This window comes from Myotis brandtii, unplaced genomic scaffold, assembly GCF_000412655.1.
Source record: "Myotis brandtii unplaced genomic scaffold, ASM41265v1 scaffold32, whole genome shotgun sequence".
NCBI lineage: Eukaryota > Metazoa > Chordata > Mammalia > Chiroptera > Vespertilionidae > Myotis > Myotis brandtii.
Genome location: NW_005362269.1, coordinates 3142281 through 3156641, shown reverse-complemented (window position 1 = coordinate 3156641; position 14361 = coordinate 3142281). Strand labels below are relative to the sequence as shown.

Genomic DNA, 14361 nt, shown 5'->3' with positions numbered 1-14361 from the left:
AAATGAGTAAGAATGAGTTTGCTTTGTAAATTGTAAAGCACTCTGAAATTGTTCTTGCTTTGTCCTCAAGCATGCACCCACAGCCTTGGCTTCTTCTCCGTGAGCGGTTCCTACGCCTCCTTCATGGAAGGCTGCCACTGCCCAGGGCCCCCAGAACTTCACCTGAAATGACTGATTAAAAGTGCCCAGTGATTTGCTTGGTGAACCACATGCAGTATTGTATTTGGAAGGCATGGAAATCTAATCAGATTTTCTGACTCGTGAGACTGAGCAGCACCAAATATGATTTTTCTGAGCACCTCTCTGGAGCGGCTGATGGGCCAGTGTTGAGATGGTGTCAGCCTGGTGGCAAGAGCGGGTGGGGGTGGTCAGGTGGAGCAGAGGAGAGAGCAGTCGATGGGAAACCCAGGAGCCACGGTTCATGGTGGCCAGCTGACTGCCTTTACAGCTTCCTGGGCTGTGTGATGGTCACCTCTGAAAAGGGACTCATTCTGGAGGAATGGTCAGCAGCTGGCCGTGCTAGTGAGACAGAATGGTATTTAAATCCTTTTATGCAGTAAGGATGCAGGAGATAAAATGTAATATACATTTCAGAGGGTAATCTAATTCATTCCAAAACCAGTGCCTCTTGCCACCTTAGTAAATGGAGAGCCCATTATCTGCTCCAAGGGGAAGGAAGGGGGTCGGCAGATGTAAATTGCTTTGTCAGGTGTGCGATTTGCAGGATCCGCTGCTCCAGAGTGATAGCAGCTTTCTTTCCATATTAGTTTATGTGTGGAAATAAACTTCCGAAGCTTGGCCTGAACCCCATGGGTACTTTCAAATCAGTGGCGGCTACCCAACTTAAATTTATATCACAAGAAAGAGTACCTTCCTAAGCTCAATGCCTTTTGTTTCTAAACTTTCCATTTTTTTAAGAATAGGAGTTGCCTTCAAAGGCGGTTGTGTATTGTGGGTTGGAATAATGAAATAGCTCATTGTACAACCAACCCACTTACAAGAGCGAACGTGCCATTCTGAGTTTTGGTACATTCCTTTTTATTCAGTCATGTCACAGAGAGGCCACGAGTTCTGCTGAGGTATTCAGGAGCCACTGTAAAGCAGGAAGAGAAGAAAGAGAAAGGTCACATAGGATGGGCAGCCTCTCGCTCCAACCAGACCCAGCCCCCACTGTAATCATAGCAGCTCAACTTTTGTTGTTCACTGTAGTGTGGCTGCTCACAAGGTGTGTTTTGTTGTTGTTAAAAGAGGATTCTACTCAAGGGACTTAGATGTTGAGAAGGAAAAAAAAATATTAAATTTATTGGGATGACATTGGTTAATAAATTCATATAGGTTTCAAGTGTGCAGTTCATCTATATATAACAATGTGTGTTTACCACCCAAAGTCATTTCAGACTTATTGAAATATGTTTTGTAGCCTAACATAAGGTCAGTTCTAGAGAATGTTCCAGGTGTATTTGAGAGGAATAGATTTATTCTAACCATTGTTGGATGGAATGCTCTATAGATGTCTTTTATGTCTAGTTTTTTGGTTCAAATTTTCTATTTCCTTATTGATCTTGTTTTATCTATTACTTAAATTGGGATATATTAAAGTCTACAACTATTATTGTTGAATTTTATAGCCTTCCCTGTATATTTTTGATAATTTTTTTTATATCATTATAAAATACTAGAGTTTCGGTACATGAAATTCATGCACGGGTAGGGTCCCTAGCCCTAGCTGGCAATCAGGGCCAATCTGTGGGGCAACCAGCAGGGTGATCAGGGGGCACCCGGCCTAAGCTGCAGTCTGGCCTCCCTTTGTGGGAGGCCACCAGGCTGATCAGGGGAAGGCACCAGCCCCATCACCCCGCTGCTGCAGCCACTGCCAGTCACCGCAGCCACCAAGGTCTTTTCATCAACATGGACTCCAGTCCCTTCACCATGAAAAAATGACAACTTTCTTTAGGCATTTTCAAGATGTGTCTTTCATAGGATATGACATTTCTTTATTATTTTTTTTTATCCTCACCTGAGGATATGTTTCCATTGATTTTTAGAGAATATGGAAGAGAAAGGGAAAGACAGAAACATCAAAGTGAGAGGAACACTTTGATTGGTTGCCTCCTGCATGAGCCCTGACCTGGGCCCCGGCCAGAGAGGAGCCTGCAACCTAGGTACATGCCCTTGGTCAGAATTGAACCCAGACCCTGCGGTGGGCAGGCCCAGGCATTATCTACTGAGCCAAACTGGCTAGGGCAGGATATGACATTTCTTAGCCCTCCAGCAGCGGACCTTCTGGATTCTTATTACCCAAGTTACTAAGAATATTACCAGTGGCATACAGGGAGCTTAGCCAATGAGTGGTCAGAAAAGGTGTTTCCTCTATAGTTCACACCGATCCCCAGCTCAGCCCCTGCCCAGGCCTAAGGCCTCTGGCTGGGGTGTTAGCCTAGGCAGGGGATCCCCAGCCCCCTGCGATTGCCAGCTCCACCCCTGCCCAGGCCTCAAGCCTCTGGGAGCCTTAGGCCTGGGCAGGGGCCCCCTCAGCTCTGATTGCAGGCTCAGGCCCTGCCCAGGAGTCCCCTGGCCCAGGCCCTTCCTAGGCTGCTCAGGGACCACACGGGGCCTACCTCGGAGTGACCTGGGTGCCCTATGATGTTTCCCGAACCCAGGCCACTGGTGCCTAGAATGCAAATTAACCGCCATCTTAGTTGGGTTAATTTGCATATTCACTCCTAATTGGCTGGTGGGTGTGGCTGGTGGGCATGGCTGGATGGTGTAGCGAAGGTATGGTCAATTTTCATGTTTCTCTTTTATTAGATTAGATTGTTCTTTATCTCTAGTAACAGTTTTTGTCTTAAAGTCTGTTTTGCCTGATATTAGTATAGTCACCCCAGCTTTCTTTTAGTCACTGTTTGCATACTGTTTCTTTTCACATCCTTTTATTTTTGGCCTATATGGGTGATAATATAAAGTATGTGTCTGATAGACAACATTCAGTTGGATTAAGGTTCCTTTCAAACCATTTTGCTATTCTCTGCCTCTTAACTTGAGAAATTAAGAAATTCAAATTTAATGGGATTACAGATAAGGTAGAATTTATATATGCCATTTTCCTATATAATATTTATAGGTATTTTGTCTTTTATGTGTCCCTCCTCCTCCATTACTGCCTTTATAGTGTTAAATAGATATTTCTAATGTATATCTTCATCCCCTTATAATTTTTTTTACTATGTTTTTTAATTATTTTCTTAGTGGTTGCCTTAGGGGTTATAATTTTCATGTCAATTTAAAATAGTTTACATTAATCAAATTTTATTTCAATACTACACAAAAATTTTGCTCCTAAATATCTTCACCATGTTCTTTGTGCTGCTATTGTCATACAAAGTAGTTCTATACAGAACTACACATTATGCATTCATGTTGATGGGTACATAATTATTGCTTTATGCAGTTTTCTTTTCAATCAGATAAGAGGAAAAAAAGAGCTACAAACAAATAGATAAATTATCAAGGGGGAGGAGGGTTATACGTATATATGTAGTTACCTTACCAGTATTTTTATTTATGTGGATTAGAGTGACTTTCTAGAGTGCCTTCATTTCAGCCTAAACGATCTATGTAGTCTTTCTTGCAGGATAGGTGAAGTAAGTGATGAATTCTGTCAGTTTTTGTTCATCTGAAATGTCTACAGTTCTTATGCTTGGAGGATGGTTTCTCTGGGTATGGAATTCGTGTCTCCTTAGCACTTTGAAGCTGTCATCCCACTGCCTTCTCCACAGTTTCTAGTGACAAATCAGCTGTAATTGTTATTGAAGATCCTTTGTAAATGATCAGTTTCTTCTCTTTTGCTGCTTTTAAGAATCTCTCTTTCTTAGATGTTTGACAGTTCAGTTATTGTGTCTGAGCTTATATCTCTGAGTTTATCCTTCTAAGAGTTTATTGAACTTCTTAGATATATTTTTATGCAGCATTTCTTCAACTATATCCAATGTCTTGGCTTCCTCAAGGACAGTCTTTGTTGAATACTTTATCTTCAACATAATATACAGGCTATAGTTTTTTATGTCTCTGTTTGTCTCATGTTTTGTTTTGTCTTTCCTTTCAAGTTGGACATTTAAAATAAATGTGGAAACTCTGGAAATCAGATTCTCTCCCTGCCCAGAGTTTGTTGTTTATTTTTTTAGTGACTTTTCTGAATTAATTCTTTGTTGTGTGGGCACTGCAGCCTCTGCTCACTTTGATTAAATGCTTGGATAGAGATTTCCTTAAGTTCTTGGACCCGATGAGTCTCCCAGCTGTTGCTGAGGAACTCTGTGTATGTTGGGGCACACCTTTAATGCTCTTCCATGCAGGTAACAACCCTCGCTTAGCCTCCTGCTTCTGCTACAAGGCCTTCCCAGGTGTTTCTTGAGTGTTTACATAGCCCTGTGCATGCGCACGGCTTTCCAGATTCTGCGGAATACATCAGCACTTTGCAAAGCCCCCTTTGGACTTATTCCCTAGATTTCCTTTTAATTAAGCTTTTTGGTTAGCCTATTATTTGCCCCAACTGTTATCTACTGCCTCAAATACTGAGCTTCATTTCTATCAAATAAAGATCTCCTTGTTAGTGGGGTCTCTCAGGAAATCACCAAACAGGTCAAACAATGATAAATTCTCTATTAATGGGGTTTTGAAAGAGCTCCAATCTCATCCTTTTCCCTCCAGCCGCTATCAGTTTTTACCATGATTGCAGGCTGTGGGTTTTGAAGGCTGATGTGGTGCAAATAGGGCAAGTGGAAATGCCATAATGCTCACTCTCTTACCTAGATTCAGCTGTTGTTTTAAAATAAACATTCCTATGGTTTCAATGCTACTTAACTTTTTCAGAACTCTGGAAATGAGATTCTGACCAATTTGCTACTTCTATAGAGGAGGAGATCTTCTGACATCTTTCCTCTGCCATTTTTGCTGTTGTCCTTTGTCTTTCACTTCCCATGTACTTCTCTGGCACCGGTGAAGTTAGGTGCTCACAATGATAATGCAAAATGGACTCTCCTTTACTAAGAGCAGGGACTGTAGGTCACTGTGGGATCCACAGGATGACAAAGTCAGCTTACAAAATGAAATGAGCCAGCCAAGTCTGTCCTCTGAGGAGCTGGGTGGTGTTCTAGTGTGGCTGAAGCAGGCCTCCGGGTATTTGGGTTCTGCAGCCTCTTAGGAGGGCCTCCAGTTCAGGCCAAGATCAGCCACCATTTGTGCTCGGCTTGGGACCTCCTGCTGGGAGCTACATAGTAATCTGTGGTGGGTTGCTGCTTGAAGATGTTTGGGAGAGGCTGTGTTATGGACCATGGCTAGCTGCCGCTAGTACCAGGCTTTGGACCCCTTGGTGGGCACTATGATATGAGCTGAGTTCAGCCCCCACTTGTGCTGCTTACTTGAAGCTGGGTTCCAAGCCGACACTGGCTACAGCTATGCCAGGCTTGGGGGCTACCTGCTGGAGTGACAATACAAGTTGAGACTGCTCAAGGCAGGCCTGGGACCGCTGAGCCAGAGGCACAGGGCATGCTGAAGCCAGCCCCTTCTTGTTTGGGGTTTGTGGACCTTTGAAAGTCTGCCTCATGAGCTGCGGGGGTGCTTGCAAAGAAAAGCCACTTGAAGAGGTTCAGTCAGGCACCTGAGTTGGGTGGAGTGAATGGTGTTACCCAGGTTACTGAATAGCTCAGCTGAGTGGGAGGAGCGTTTAACAAAGGAGCAATGGTGCCTGCCAGCATTTCCATCCCAGGAGAGGGCTACCCCTGCAGACCTCATCCTGGAGCCAAAGGGGCTGAGTTTTTAAACAAGTGATTCTGTGCACAGGCCCCTAAAGAGGAATACCTGGGACTCCTGAAGCCTTCATCTCCTTGGATGCAATCCCCACTTGTTTTCACAGCCAGGTGGCATGTGGAAACCTCTCCCCAGCACTGGTGCCCTTGCCTAAGGAATCCGGTGTGGGGACCTCTGCTGCCAAGATACCCCTCTGATTCTTAATTGCCACAACATTCTTAATGTTGATGTGTTTGTGGGAGGTGGTGATCACAATGATTACTCACTCTGCCATCTTGAACAGAAGTCCACATTTCTTGAAGACGTTGAAGGAGTCTGTGGGAGAAGCCCAAAGGGCTCAGTTAGATGGTGGCAGGAGCTGAGGTAACCAGAGTCACATGGGCATTAGGGTCTGGAGGAAAATGGGTTCCCAATGACTCCTGGGAGAATAGAATATATTTCTATTCCTGTGTCTGGACTTAGCACAAGACCCAAGCAAGAACAATATCTTCACTGACCATCACCCAGCTATGAGCTCTCCTTGGTCTGAACTGGTCTTACAATCAGCACTTCTTTTGTGTATTCTCTGAATGTGAGACCAGAGTTCTTCAACTAAATACCAAACCTCTGGCATGCAGAGAGCAGCCTTAACTATACAATTTCTTATAATTATTGACACTCACCACCTGTACATTTTAAATGTACAGGTGTCTAGCAGGTATCAACCTCTCCTGCTATAACATATGCTATTCCAGTGAGTGACAGTGTCCCATGGGTATCTCAGGCCTTGATGAGGCCTCAAAATCGATATAACTCTGATGACACCTTGTAAGTGCTACAGTAATCAGCACAATTACTACTGATGCGCCAGCCATCATTCCCCACCTAAGGTGGTTGTGGCATAGGTGCTGTCCGTTAAGGGTGATTCTCAACATCCTAGCTCTAACTCTCCTCCTTTCTCATCCTGTTTAGAAAGCATGTCATAGTAAGAGTGGCATAATTTCAGTGATTACCCTGTGTCCATACTAATCATTTGTTTAAATCATTTTTAAATGTCACTACTTTGCAGTGAGGAAACATTATTCAAGAGCCCATCTCACAATTGTTAGAAAACATCAGTGCCATAACCACACATTGAATGCTCCCATGGTGGGAAAGCTGAGGAGATAGACCAGAGTGCCTACAGATGATGTTTTGCATTGGTGACCTGATCTGCTTGCTATCAGTAACCTGACGTTTTTGGGTAGTGACTTGAATACATTTCTTTATACCCGGAAGATTTTTCTTTTACAGTCACTACGCAAATACATTGGGTTTGTATTCTGGCTTAACAACTTAATAGTTTTGTTTTTTATAGTTTGGCAAATTAGTTAATTTCTCTGTCCTCAGTTTTCACATCTTTAAAAATGAGCCTAATTATTCTGTATATATCAATGTCACATGCTTAGAACAGTGCCTAGTAATGGATAAGTGCTCAATAAATCTTCATTGTTGGTATAAACATCACTATACTCACAAGTCATTTTATGATGCAGATTTTTCCCCCATATAATGTCACTAAGATGTATTTCATAGGCTATAGCATACATTTTAAGTTGCTTTATTTGGAAATGGAAGATTTTTCACAGAATCATCCACAGTATCTCTTTGATTTTTTTGGTCCCAGTATTATTGAGATATCTAATGGACATATAACACTGTGTACTTTTAAAATGTACAAAATGATCATTTGATACATGTATGTATTATGAAATGTTTACCACCATAAGGTTAGTGAACACAGTCTGTACTTCAAATAATTACCATTTTGTTGTTGTTGTTATGGTGAGAAAATTAAGGCTCTACTCCAGTGGTTCTCAACCTTCTGGCCCTTTAAATACAGTTCCTCATGTTGTGACCCAACCATAAAATTATTTTCATTGCTACTTCATAACTGTAATGTTGCTACTGTTATGAATCATAATGTAAATATCTGATATGCAGGATGGTCTTAGGCGACCCCTGTGAAAGGGTTGTTCGACCACCAAAGGGGTCGCGACCCACAGGTTGAGAACCGCTGCTCTACTCTCATAGCAACTCCCCTGTGTACAATACAGTACCAGTGACTATAGTCACATGGTGTCCCTTAAGTCCCCAGAACTCATTCATCCTATAACTGAAAGTTTTCACTCTTTGACCATAATCTTTGATCCCTCTTGATGAACACAAATGTGATTGTTATCTTTATCCTCATTACCACTGTTATAATTAATACCACTTATTGGGTGCTGGTCTAAGCACTTTGTACATATTAACTTGTTGAATCACCCGCTCAGGTAGTAATATTATTACCTCGTTTTTGCAGATGAGAAAAAAATGAGGCACAAGCTATTTTAGAAACTTAAAGAGCTAGTAAGTGCCAGAGGTAGGATTCTCCATACCCAACTCTCCTGGCTTCAGCAATGCACACATAACCTCTGCACTCTACGCATCTCACAAGTAAACATAAACGTTATAACTTCAGGGGTTACACCTACAGTTCCTAATCCAGGAGCACACTACCCACTCAGAAGATGAATCTGCGACTGTGATGTCATGTCCACCAATCTCTGGTGACAACAACTATTAAGATTCAGTCACCCAACAAATGTCACTTAGCAGTGTTTCCAGCACTGGCCTAAGCTCTGGGGTATAGCAGTGAAGGAAACAGACAAAACCTCTGCTTTCAAGGAACTGGCATCTTATCCTCGTTTAGGAGAGCAGGCATAATGCCAAGAGCATAAATAAATGATGAGTTATGTTAACGGACAATCAGTGGTATGAAGAAAATAACTCAGGGAATAAATTTTGTATGGATATGTGGGCGGTCAGTTTTAAATAGTTAGAGATAGCATCACTGAGATGGAACCATGTGAGCAAAGACCTAAAGGAGGAAATGGGAGCAAACCATATGGATATCCAGAGAAAGAGGATTGTGTGCAGAGAGAACAGCAAGGAGACCTAACAAGGAAGCTATTACATCTCAGAGTGATTCAGAGATGAGACCAGAGATTTGGAGGGGGAATGGGGCATGTCATGTAGAGCCCTGTAGACCTTTCAAAGGGACTTTTTGTTTTCTCAGTTAGATGGGAAGCCATCAAAAGGTTTTAAGCAGAGGAGTGACAGGATCTGACTGGCAAATGTTCAAGTATCATATGACAGGTGTATTGAGACGGGGATGCAGGGTGAAAGCAGGGAGACGTGTAGGAGGCATTTGCAGTATTTTAGGTAAAAATCTGCTGCTGACATTGCTAATGGTAGGACCAGCACTGGTGATGAGTAAGTAGTGAGAGTCAATATATACTGAAGATGGAGCCAATAGAATTCTGGAAAGAGTAGAGGTGAAGTATGGGAGAAATGAAGGAGTCAAAGATGACTTCATGGTTTTGGCTTGAGCAATTGGAAGGATGGAGTTGCCATCAACTGAGATGTAAATAATTGCAGATTTTGCAAAGATTTGGGGGGCAGGGTAGATGTCAGCAGATGAGTTTGAGCTATGCTGAGTTAGAAATGGCTATTCGGCACTCAAAGAAAAAATATATATCGGGAGGGTTTCATGCTGAAGGAACAAATTCTAGAGCAGGGGTGGGCAAACTTTTTGACTCGAGGGCCACAATGGGTTCTTAAACTGGACCGGAGGGCCGGAACAAAAGCATGGATGGAGTGTTTGTGTGAACTAATATAAATTCAAAGTAAACATCATTACATAGAAGGGTACGGTCTTTTTTTTTTAGTTTTATTCATTTCAAACGGGCCGGATCCAGCCCGCGGGCCGTAGTTTGCCCACGGCTGTTCTAGAGTCAGCTCTAGAAGAGAGTAAGCATAGACAGAAAAGAGAAGTCACCCTAGGAATAAGTTTCCATGACTTCATAAAAATTCAGGGAATTGAAGAGAAACCAGCCAAGGATAATGTGAAGGAATGGGCAGTGAACAAGGAAGAACACCAGGAGAGTATATATTTCTGGCAGCCAAATGTAGAAAATGTTGCAAGAAAGAGGGAGTAATAGTGGTCAAATGCTGCAATGTACAGGTGACCATTAGAGGAACAGTGTCCGGAGTGGTGGGATAAGAGCTTCATTAGAATGGGTTCAGAAGAGAATTAGAAAAGAGAAATTGGAGGCAAGAAGCATTAACAAGTCTCTTAAATAGTTATGCTATAAAGAAGAGCAGGAAAATGAGGTAATAACTGAAAGGGAAAATGAAGTCAGCAGAGGTTCTTCAAGGTGGGGGAAACCAGTATTGTGCATGCTGGTGGGAAAGATCCAACAGCGAAAGGGAGATACATGTTTCAGGAGGGAATGGGGCCTGGTGCACAGTTAAAGGTGCTGGGTTTTCATGGAAGTACAGAGGGCTCATTTCAGGGGCAAAGATCTGGGGTCAAATCTCAGCCCAGACATAGACATGCCCTCACTAGAGATCGTTGTTCTTTAACCTCTGTGGTGCTTGAAAAATATTCAACACAGAACTCCATTAGCTGTTTTTATGAGACAAAATGAAGCTTAACAGTTTTGCTCACAACAAAAGAGAAATTTTGAGCAGCTGACTTCCCAGATTGGATTAATTGACTACAGCATGTTTGTCCAAACCTTGAGTTAATACGCCTCCCACTGCCATATTTTCCTATGGCACAATCAGATTTGTGCATTTTGCACACACTCTGCCTCATCCATGACATGGACTGCCCAGGAAAGTAATTATCCCAGCAAACTAAGCTGCAGGAAAAGATAAACTGCTTAGAGGATTAAAGCTGCATATTTTATATAACCTGATGGCGCACACATCCTGGTTCCGCTTGTTGCGTTGTCTCGGCCATCTCTCCAGGACATCTAGTGCTATAGCTTTCGAGCTTTCCCATCAGCATCTTCCTGTCTCTGGTGGGAGACAGACGTGGAGAACATCTCCTCTGGCACCACTGTTCCCTGTCTCTAGGAGATGAGCTACAGGACACCCACCTCTCACAAAGACATGGGAGTTGTATCAATTTAATAGGCTGGAAAAATAATTGAGAGAGAAAAGCAACAATTCTTCCCTCCCTCTGGGGAGAGAAAAGATGGAGTTTCATCAAGGGCTCCAGGGCCTATGAGCAGGTGGCTGTTATTCCCAGGGCTTTCTTATTGGCAACCTTTTTGTACCAAGGTTGATAAAAGAGGCAAGTAGTGTCAGGAGCCCAGTCAGAGCCTTTTTAGCTGGCAGTTGTACAATGGAAAAGTGTGCTGATTAGATTGTCTAGATCAGTGGTTCTCAACCTTCCTAATGCCGTGAACCTTTAATACAGTCCCTCATGTTGTGGTGACCCCCAGCCATAAAATTATTTTCGTTGCTACTTCATAACTGTAATTTTGCTACTGTTATGAATCATAATATAAATATCTGATATGCAGGATGTATTTTCACTGTTACAAATTGAACATAATTAAAGCATAGTGATTAATCACAAAAACAATATGTAATTATATATGTGTTTCCCGATGGTATTAGGCGACCCCTGTGAAAGGGTCGTTCGGCCCCCAAAGGGGTTGCGACCCACAGGTTGAGAACCGCTGGTCTAGATGGTTGTCAGACAAAATAGGAGAAAAGGGACCTAAGTGAGGCAGAAGAGATTGAAGATAGAAAGGAGGAAGAAAGGATAGAATCAGTAAGTCAGCCACAGAAGTCTAGAATCTGTCTCCGGAGATCCTGATGAAAATGATACACAGTCCTCAGATCAAGAATGAGCAGGTTTTCACCTTCCTGGAGGCTGGGGATGGACAAGGCACCTAGCCATGTGCTCCTTTCAGTCAGGTGAGAGGATTCTCACCTGACAGGTGAGGTATTTTCCTCCTGTGCATTAGCAACACCTGAAGAATAGTCCTCAAGATTTCACATGTTGACTCTTTTCTTCACCTCTGTATTGACTTGAGTTTGTTCTATTTCCTCCTTGCTTCTTTTTTCATTTCAGCACCAACAATGACAGGCACACAGCATGTACTCGATTAATATAGGCTGCATGCTAAAGTCCTGACACAAACTCAATAATTTTGTGATAAAAACCAATACTTGCAAAATCCCCCAACTCCATTATGAGTTCACATATGCATTCCCTGCAATCTAGACTGGACATTTCCATGATTCTAGTCTCCAAGAGGACAGGGTGTCTGCACCCCCATACTCAACACAGCCTTGCACATCAAGCGACTACTGATTGAGCAAGTGGAACCCATTAATGTCCTGGATGATAGTGTACAAATGAGGAGGAGGAATCCAGATGAGAATATGTCCACAGACTGTGTCAATGTGCTTGCATTGCCCGCACGTAGTCGGCATTGTCTGAAAGACCTACCTCTTTATGCTGGCAGAGCCCCTCCTCACCTGCTCACTTGCATCAGCTCAAACCCACACATTCAACATGTCCACGCATTCATCACTGAAACAAACTTATAGACTCATATGGCATGGAGAAGGTGGCATCCAAGATTACTCCAAATATGAAAGTTGACTGGAGGGTGATAGTAGAGATACCAGCACTAGAAATAGTGTTCCTTGGGCTGCCAGGAAAGCCACATTTGTTGTTTGGAAAAGGGAATGTAACTGTTTTGTTCTAGAGTTAAGCGGTGGAATTTATAGGAACACAAATCTACAGAAATTGAAGGTTGCTTTGCAATATAGTAAAGTCTTTCAAGGAGTTGTTCAAAGAAGAACTAGGTGACTGTTAGGAATATCAGAAAGGATTTCAGAGGTAGGGGAATGATTCGTTAAGATCTTTAAAATGCCTTTCAACTGGAAAAGGCAGTATTCAGGAAATGTATACACAAAACTATGATAGTAAATTATTAGAAATCTATATATATGTAAAAGCCCAGCGACCGAATGGCAGAACGACCAGAACAACCAGTCGACCAGTCCCTATGATGCGCACTGACCACAGGGGGCAGATGCTCAACACAGGAGCTGCCCCCTGGTGGTCAGTGTGCTCCCACAGCAGGCAGATACCCACAGGCCATGCCCCGCACGAGTCCATGCACTGGGTCTCCAGTATTATTATAAAAATTATTTACTAAGTAATATTTTTCAGCCCTTTATAGTAATGAACACCATCCTTGTAACAGCTTTTTTTGAGGCAGGCACAGTTCTTATACCCATTGTAAAGATGAGGAAAATAAGTTCAGATAACTTCTGCAAGGTCACCTAGGAAGGACTATCAGAGCTGAAATTTCAACCCAGGCAGTCTGACTCCGAGCCTGCATTGCTAGCCACAATCCTCACTGCCACTTCCTATGAGCAGTAAAGCTCTTTTAAACTGGGAAACTCAAAAGGCTTTTCTGTGAATGAATGTTTTACCTGGGACCTGGAGATAAGTTTGCTAGTTGTGGAGTGGGGGGTCAAAGTCTTCTAGAACCAAGAAACATCACATGACCCTGAAAGATGGAGTGCTTGCAAAGAGCCAGAAGGAGAGAAAGAGATTCAAAGTAAGACCAGAGTTTGGGACGGGGTCAGGTGACATAGGTCATGCTTAAGGACTTTGGATTATAACCTAGTACAATGGAAAGATCTAAGAAATGGGAAGGATGAATATACCATTCAGCCATTTTTTAGGTGAGGGGGAAAGGCAGGTGAAGGCAATACACTTCCCAAGATCCTTAGAAGGCTGTTGTGAGAGTCCAGAGAAGATCAAGAAACGCACTATTATTCCTGTAAGCTGTCATAATCGGGGAAGGGGGGGGGGGGGCGCTTTGTTTCTGCGCATAACCAAGTCAAAGCTGAGTAGTTCTATAAGTAAGAATTGGCTACTGAATGGCTGCGAAGACACGTCGAAAAGAGTAGTAATGTAGGTTTCGAAAGAATGGCATTTGCAAAGACTCTGAGGAGGCAAAGAACATGAGATGTCGTATTCTCCAAGAGGCTGAAATTTCCTAATCAAAGGAGAGAGTGGCACAGAAGGACACTGAAGGATTAGTCTGGGGCCAGAGGATGTAGGACCTTGTAGGTATTTTCAGAATTTTAAATCTAATCCTAAAGGCATTAGAAAGCCAAGGGCCAATAAGATCATATTTGTGAAAGTGATAGTCTTACTTTGCAAGTCTTAAAGCATGAACAGTTATGTTATTTACATACCTTACATGATATTTCCCATTAAAAATAAAAGCCACCTTTTCACACCAGCATACATAAAAAGCTATTCTCTTACATAAGCACACCATTGTTATCATGAGCAACAAAATTAACAACACTTAACTAATGTTGAGTTTCCTATAGTTATGTTTGGCAGAGAAATAAAAGACTGAGACTTATAGAAAAGAGAGCCCCAAATATAACAGAAAGCCCTATTTATTTGATAGAAAACAGTCATTTGACCCAAGCCTATCAGAACTGTAAGGTGCCACAGAATTCCTATATTTTTAAAACCCTCATTCTTGGTGAGAAGACATGTCATAAGCTATTGACTTACCATTACATACATGGGCCTAGCAATGATGTTTCTGATCTCCAACTCAGCCCAACACCAGAGTGGAGCAGTGGGAAAGCTTGAGGGTTCTGCCCAGTTTTCAAAGGCCATAGGGAATTAACCCAGGCCAACCTCTATCA

General features: G+C 42.6%; 1 long non-coding RNA gene across 2 annotated transcripts in view; it reads right to left on the bottom strand.

Moving 5' to 3' along the window:
- Positions 1-1017: 1017 nt before the first annotated feature.
- Positions 1018-14361, bottom strand: part of LOC106726822 — a 146420-nt gene continuing 133076 nt past the window's right edge. Inside the window, exons 3-4 of one of the 2 annotated variants that reach the window (XR_001362930.1) lie at positions 6069-6117; positions 1018-1266 (exon numbers count right to left, since the gene is read on the bottom strand). This is a non-coding gene — a long non-coding RNA (uncharacterized LOC106726822). The remainder of the gene's footprint in view (positions 1267-6068; positions 6118-14361) is intronic. The other variant, XR_001362931.1, reaches the window with a different exon arrangement.